Below are 8,454 nucleotides of genomic sequence, written 5' to 3' on the forward strand. Positions count from 1 at the left end.
ACACCACACACACACACACACACAACCGCGTCGTTTTTCATCGTACTCATAGAGTATCATCGACATGCGTTCACCATCATCACCGTACTTATCTTCTCTTCTTAAATCCGCACGCGTCTTCTGTATTGTCTTTCTTTTAATTTGAGAGTCTCGGGATTCTTTTACAAAATCTTATATTACCTAGGTAGATGATAAAACGGAAAAATCAGAATTTGCATTGTAAAGGCGACTATTTACGAAGGCGTTATATAATAGATAGCGTATTTATGCATCAACAACGTCTGTCCTTGTTGGTTGGACGCGCTCTTAAGGATGTGACGCATGAATACGATGCGTATGGATCCGTCTTGCTGATTAAAAGTATATGCAAAGACGCACGAGAGAGAGAGAGATTATTAATTAAAAGTTTGAAATTATATATATAAAAGAGCATTTTAAACATCACTGAAAAAATATTATCTTACTCAATATTTTCTTTTATTTGAAAATAAATAGAGATTATATTCAACACATTTGTGATTAACATGGCATTGTGTATTCCAAGAAAATGAACAACAGTTATTAAAATCTCCTTTTTTTTCAAAACTAAGCTGTCGCCTGTTTCAGAAGATAAATGAAAGAACTTTCCATTACGAAAAAATAATAAATGACTAGCTAGATTATAAAAGAAAAATAATTAAATGTAAGGGTAATTATTTTTTTTTTTTACGAAAAAAAAATCTAATACTTGTTAAAGCTTCTTTTTTAACAAATGTTTGTAGTAGAACTTTCAATCATTATTATTATTTTTTGTTTTATATTATTTTTTATATTATAAAAGAATGAAATAATAAAAATGTATATAATGCATTAAATTACAATGCGTTATATACATTTTTATTATTTCACTCATTGTTTTATAAGATAAAAAATAATATAAAACAAAAAATAATAATGCATAAATTTAACTTTATTTTGTATAACAGTTACATGAAAGACCGATTTTGCTGAAGTAAAAATTATAGATACAGATCTGAACATAATTTTACCGAACTATTAAAATAATTACATAGGAAACTCAAACGTTGATACTGCAAAAAAATATTGACATTCTAGCAATCAGCTTGAGTGTTTTACATAATTATTTTGATAGTCGACTAACAAAATTATTTTTAGACCTGTATCTCTGTTACATTTTTTAATACTTCAACAAAACGTTCCTACCATTATTTTCCATGTTTTCAATTAATGGTCACCAACTTTTGGTTGACAGTGTATATGAATAAATGATAAATGCTCACGATGAATCATCTCATCTTTACGAGATATTATAATAATTAATCGTAGCGTTTATCCACGCTCTCCTATATCCGGATCGACCAGTGTGATCTGGATCACATCAATGTGTGATCAAGTTGGCTCACACGCCTAACGCCACGCGATTCTCCCGTTTAATTGGCCGTTTTGAAACGAGATGTTTTTCTGCGTTATACGTATATATACACCTCATTACGCTCCTTGATGTAAATAAAAAAAAAAAAAACGCGCATAATGTGATAAAAGCGGTTATAAATCTGCCGGAGACAGAACAAGATATCGATGCCTCCAGGCAAACATATTCACATTCAGCTGAAATCGGAAGAGCGTTTTGAAGGGTGGGCCACAATCTCACGGAGGCTCCTTGAGATATATCTCTCGTCGTTGCTAGGTCGGGAGATTTTTATTCCTAAATTTGGAGGTTTTTCTTTCCATCGAGAGATACGGAAAGTTTAAGAGCATTTTTGGGGGACTTTTTTGGAAGGAAAGATGCAAAGAAGTCTCCAAATTACAGCTAAAATATATGGCAATGTACGGGGGATGACTTTCAAACAGACCTGGTGGCACTAATCCACCCTTCAATTTCCGTGCTCTCTGTATTTCCTCGCGGCGCCCGCTGCGTATGCACGCAGTATGCACGCGCGCCCGCGAATGCAGGCCAAATTATGCGCTCATACGAGCGTATGTTAGCTCGTGCTGCGCGAATTAAATGCAGTGACTCATCCAGAATGCTGACGTCATCATCGGCGTGCTCGAGGGGCAATCAACCGGCAAGAGATGCAAAAACGTGTTGCGGATCGAGCGAGCGCCGCTGTAAGTGCCTGACCGTACCATCGCGGGGGTATCAGCGTTGTCCGCGAGTAGTTGAGTACTATGCAGGCAATTCCTGGCGCGGCGAGGAAGAGCCAAGAGGCGCGATCGCGCGAGACGATCGCGCAAGAGCTGGCAAGAGCTGGCAAGAGCTCTAAGGGGCTCGGAGGGAAAACCGTAGTCCGTACTCGCAACTACTCGCGCGCCCGCCTTTGTCCTCGGACTTTGTCCTCTAATTTAACTCTTGCCTTTTTTCTCAGATAACCACCGCGACCTGGGAGTTTTAAGTAACAAATATTTGGATTACTGATTTCATAAGCTTAATCGTATACCTAGAATTGCTTTATCAACGTAATTTCCCTCCGTTTAGCGAGCAACAAAGCCGTTGAATGCCTGTTACTAAAATTGTCGTTCGTTGCGCCTCCATTGGGAGGAGAGGTAATGTTCACCTTCTGTCGTAAAAAAAATAAAATTTACGGCGAAGATTGACAGAACGCAGTTAAGTAGTAATAAGAATCAACGTGAACGTCAAACGGTGTTTCCAGAAGTACAACTAAAAGTATCGTAAGGGTGTTAACGAGCGAAAGATTTCTTATAATGAAATCTGATAAATATCTAAAGGCTTTGCTTTTTCGAAAATTATAAAATTAATTACAAAAATTTCAATTCAGTTTCTTTTAAAGTCCAGAATGATTTAATTAACAATCGCAATTCAACAATCCCGTATGCGGAGTAGTTTCAAGGGAATTTCTCTTTTAATCTGTTTTTGGAATGATTTGATCACCGATATTAATTTTTCTGAAGCAAAAACCAAAGTCAACTCTATTAACTAAGAATCTTTATGTAAAATGTGTTTCCGGGACATCCTGAATTTCATTGCAACGTGTCTGTTCTCTTCAGCTAAACTTTTTGCTTCGGTTCAACTTTTCTCTTCTTCTCCCCACGTTGAAGATTCCATGGTGCAAAAAGTTTAGCTAAAAAGAACGGGTCTTCAGTTGTGACATAGAAATAACAGACTCACCTAATCATAATATCTCGAAACGGGACGATATCGAACCAGCGGAAGCTCATTCAACAAAGAGGAGATACAAGGAAACAGCGTGAACGAACTCTTCGAATCACCTCGTCCACCGCGGTGGCTGTCACTTCTACTTTCTACGGTGATGTCAAACACACGCGACTTGGCGACGCGTCCATAGAGACATAACTAAATCACAGAGGGGTCAGTTCGCGGTGAGTATGTCTGCCAATCTTTCAGCAGGGTTAGTACTACCAGTCAGCCATCCCAGGGACGTCGGAATCGGGCGGACCAAATCCTACTTACTATAATATCTCGCATCTCGGCTGTAGCTGAAAATTTGTTGGTCTCCGTATGCAGCTCGTGGATACGATTAGGGGCAAACGTTTCTAGGAGAAACGATTCGTCGGGAAAATATAAATATTCTTTCTTAAGGCGAAATGTTTGGCTGATCTAGAAATGTCGGTTAAATCGAAACAATCAATAGGTTCGACTCTCATTGGATATTTCGGGATACTATCGATAAACGTGTTAGTGTAATAATCAACACGAAGAGAGATAGTTCGTAATTTTATACGAAAGAGAAAAAAAGAAGAGAGAGAGAGAGAGAGAGACGAGAATTGGGCCCACCTTCTGCGCTCCTGCGTCCTGGCTCGTGTTAGATTGCTGTAGAAGGCTTTATATCCACTTAGTCACTGACCGTCAAGCAATCATCCTATTGCCGGATTGTAGTATCATGAATGATCGTAAGAAAACGCTTACCGGGAGGCGGGCGGTCGCCACGCGAGTTCCCCTGAAATATTGCGCGTCGTTCACTCGCGCCATCGTTATTCCCACGGTTCCGCGCAACGAAAATCGTGCACGCACGATGTCAATTCAATAGTGAGTACCGTATAATAATATAATTTGTCGTAGTAACGCGGCGTGTGAGCGGTAATCCTCCTCTCTATTAGGAGTAGGGCTGGTGATTTGTTTCGAAGGCTTCGACATTCAAATTTCGAAGCTTTGAAGAGCCAATGCTTCAGCATTAATATCTTCGAAGGTCGAAACTTCGAAGCTTTTACACTTCACTCTTCGAAGTTGAAAAGAATCAAAATTGTACAATTATTGATTTAATATAGCTAACAGTAACGAATATATTTTTATTTAAAAAAAATGTACAAAATATATATATTTACGAATATATATGTAACTCTTAATCCTGTATCGCGTAGTATCTTCAAATTCGATTAAGTTCTAAATAAAAATAACATTTCGAGTTACACACTAATAGCACACAAATTTATTTTTCTATTATATATCACATGTAGTCTACATGTCTTAGTATATTAGCACGAGAAACAGGCGAGGTATGAATGAATATATAACGATTTGATTGAAGGTGAACTTGCGGTACTTTTCTTTTGAGATACAGAATACAATGTACTTCTCGTACGTATATTTCGTGTACGCCTCAACATTACAAATGTACTGCCAGTATTTTGATTATTCGTAAACAAATGACAATCGACAGCAATGGAACTATTTATATGTCATCAGTTCCGGTACGTTCATATATATAGGTTTGATATTAGGAGTCTGAGTTGGATGGGTGACCGTAAATTTTTTTTCTCTTCACAGTGGAACACTCTTGATTTCAAGGTACTATTTTTCCTTTCATTATTTAATAGTACTTATGCTCTTGTAATTTATGTAACGTTTTTATTTCAACATATTTTTGTTTCAACTTTCAATTTTTGGCGATACAAACTTGAAAGTGTATTACAAATATATTTTTATTTTTTCTCTATTCACGTAAATGTACCTTTCAAAGTTTCGAAGCTTTGAAGACATTAAACTTCGGAAGTTTTAACTTATTAAAAAACTAGAGTTCGTTCGAAGCTTCGAATTCAAAATTGTCAAAAGTAACAATCCTAATTGAGAGTACGTCATCCACACGCGGCGTTTTCTCTCTTCCTTCATCCTTAATATCTTTATTATTTTTGTACAATATATTTTTGTCGTTCCACTCTTTTTTACTTCCATATTCTTAGAGAGTTGAATATACAGTAAACGCCTTTATCTATCTATTTATCTACCCCTCCCACCGTTCTGGTTCACCAGGCTCGAAGAAGTGACATACGGAAATAATTTGGCTCTATCAAATCTCATTTACACTCATGACTCATTCATCAATTTATTCGCGTCCGGTGGCGATATTTCAACGTCTTCGGTGTGCCGCTATCTTACTTCGCGATGTAAAAGACGCTTCGCGATCGAGAAACATTCCCGATATCGCGTACCGATAAAGTGCACCCAGAGGATTCCCCGATGAATGACCCGAACTCATTTGATTCGAAGCATCAATGCCTGCGTAAAATTTACAGATGCGGCTAAATCATGTTGCAATTTAATCACGATAATTTAATAATTTCCCTCTCTCTCTCTCTCTCTCTCTCTCTCTCTCTCTCTGTCTCGAGTTCCAGAATCGAGCTTGTTACCGTAATTAAAATAGAATAACAAGAGTAACATTTAGCTGTGTTCTAAAGTTAAGCCATATCTGTAAAGGGGCGGAAAATGATCGCAGGCACAGTACATTAGCCCGTATCACCGGCAGCGATCTGAAACAGGTTTTGATCGGCAGCGGCGTGGCACTCTGACGTAGAGTGCCGCGGCGGCGACGGCTCTCGTTTTCTTTATCCACCTAAGTATGCACACATCCGGCCGATCTGTACTCCAGCAACTTTCCTACTTCATTCATGGACGCATTCAGTGGCCTTTGAAGGTTGCACCGCAGAAAGGAGTGGTGGGCACGGTCTCCGCGCGGCACGGCACGCGGAGAGGCGGGCAGGGACGTAATTAGGGGGGAAACTTCGCGAGAGAGGTGCTGCCATACACACGCACACACACGCACGCACGTACGTACGTGCGAGAACCATACGCAGACACCTTCGAGTCGTGTATATGCGATGGAATCCTGCATCCGCGCTCCGAAGCCCGCAGCTCAGGAACTTTCGCATTTGATGTAACTGTGTAGAAAAAGGTACAGCGAGAAAGGTATACTTACTGGCCGAGAGTAGCTCACCGTGCGAGAACGGAATGCCTGGTCTCGTGCATATCTTTGCCGATTCATTGATAACCCCGGCACGGGTACACGCTCACCTGGTTACGTCACTGACCGGCGCGGACGACCGGCTGACAACGCGGACCAGTTTCAATATAATCCTTTCGTGGAAATGCATCGCTGGTCCGCGGCTCGCGATCGCAATCGCATTTACCTAATATGGCTCACATCGTCCGATTGTACCGCGATATGTACGAGCATATTGTATATGTCGCGTATTCTATGAATTATCCAGCTCTTACAAAAATTTAATACTGAAAAGCACTGAACAACAATGCTTTTAGTTCTCAAAATAAATAATTAATTACTAATTGATCGATACTCTTAGTCCGTTTTTATCTCAAGACTATAAATAATGTTTTGAGATGCTGACATGGCTCTGCGATTCGTTGATAATATCTCAAGATTAAGATGATCTTAAATATATATGGAAATAATAAAGTATCTTATTGAAGTATCTAAAATTTAGCTAGTTACAGATCTGAAAATAATTTTGTCGAATCATCAAATTAATCACGTAGAACTCTCAAGCATGTAATGAACAATGCTGCAAAAAGTTTTAACAAAATTATTTTTAAATCTGCATCTCTAAATTTCTAAATACTTTAACATAATCGCGTAAATCCTTTCCAATAAAAATTGACTATGAATATCGATCTGTAACTTTCAATATTAAAATTAACAGTATTATACTGAATTTCTGTAAAGTCTATATCAGACTACGGTTGGTAGTCAGTTTTTATATTTAAGTACAATACTGTCTTAAGTACAATCTTAAGATGTAAGACAATCTAAGATCGGTATTTATAGTCGGTTCTCATATTTAAGATCATTTTAAATGCAGTCTTAAGTTGTTATAAACCAAGCACAGAGCCGCATTAGCATCCTAAGACATTCCTATTACCTAAGACAGTCTTAAAGTAAAAATCGACTATGAATATCAGCTACATATATTGGAGACTGAAAATTAAAAATTGAAGATTAGAATTTAACCAATTAAAACAAAATGGATTAAAAAATTAACATTATCTGAGTCAAGTTCTAATATTCAATTTGCAATCTCCTCGATCTCCAATGCGTCTGATACAGACTTCAGGGAGGTTTATGTATGCAGAATATATGAAAATGAATCACAGATAATATCAATTGAAATGCAAAAATCGCGCATTTGTTATCAATACTTGAATAAAAAATAATTTCTTTGGCTTACGAAAAATTCGATTCGAGTAAAGAATTCTCAGCTAACTTCATTGTGAACGATTTTGTCTACGGTTACTTGCAGGGTCTACGGTAACTGTGGCCGAGACTTTCACCGTTTCTTCGCGTCGTTACGGCAAATAATGCATCTCTCGCGAGTAGGTATGCGTGCACGCGCGTGCGCGCGCGTGCAATCCTCTAAGGAATTCGGGAGGGAGAGAGGGGCGCGCGGAAAAGCTGAATGAATACAAATTTCTCAACGGTTGCGCAAGCCGTGACTCGGAGCGAAGCGAGATCTGTCGCGACGCTCGATACTCCAAGCCTGTAGTTCACGAACGTGGTCTCTAACGTCGTATTCCGACATTTCGAGTAACAAAGAATCTGCTAAGAATCTCGCCGTTCATTCGAGCTATCTCGAGATCCTCTTCAGATCTCGAACCGAAGTAATAATCGTGCACCGAGATGCATCGAATAAACTCCGCGTTCCATCGAAAATTCCATTCCTCCGCTGTTCGAATACAGATACACCGCGCAGGTAAACCCGCTCGCACTCCTGCGCGCACGTGCGTGAGAGAGCGCGAACTCAGCGCTCTCGCTAGCGCGCGCGCTAGAAAGGGTTGAAGTTATCGGCGAGCGCCCCGTGAACTGTGAAGGTAGGATCGAGAGACGGAACGGCACGGCGGGGCGAAGCGGGCGCACCGATACATGAGCGCGCGGCACCGCGCGTGTATGCACACGGTGCACGTGTCGGAGCGGCACGGTGGTGGGGCGGAAACGTGAATGATCCATAGAGAGTCGTTATGCTGGTGTGCGAAGGTGTAGCGCGCGCTACGTTTGTGTTAGTGCCGTCGCGTCAGCGATCGCCCGGCGCTGCTCTGCGCTCATGCCATGGGCTCTCAATCGTCCGCGCTTAGTTGAGTTGCATCAGGGAACTCGCCGAGTGTGGACCAATAATTTTTGTAAGTTTCTAAAAAAATTGACTTTTGTGCTCATCTTAAATATTTTCCAGCTATATATATATATATATATA

General features: G+C 39.8%; 1 protein-coding gene across 1 annotated transcript in view; it reads right to left on the bottom strand.

The window, feature by feature from the left end:
* Positions 1-3,298, bottom strand: part of LOC108751851 (synaptic vesicle glycoprotein 2B) — a 31,685-nt gene extending 28,387 nt beyond the window's left edge. The window contains exon 1 of the mRNA XM_018492315.1: positions 3,128-3,298. The gene's annotated coding sequence lies outside the window, so the exon portion shown is untranslated. The remainder of the gene's footprint in view (positions 1-3,127) is intronic.
* Positions 3,299-8,454: the final 5,156 nt, after the last annotated feature.

This window comes from Trachymyrmex septentrionalis, unplaced genomic scaffold (assembly GCF_001594115.1).
Source record: "Trachymyrmex septentrionalis isolate Tsep2-gDNA-1 unplaced genomic scaffold, Tsep1.0 scaffold52, whole genome shotgun sequence".
In the NCBI taxonomy this organism is placed as follows: domain Eukaryota; kingdom Metazoa; phylum Arthropoda; class Insecta; order Hymenoptera; family Formicidae; genus Trachymyrmex; species Trachymyrmex septentrionalis.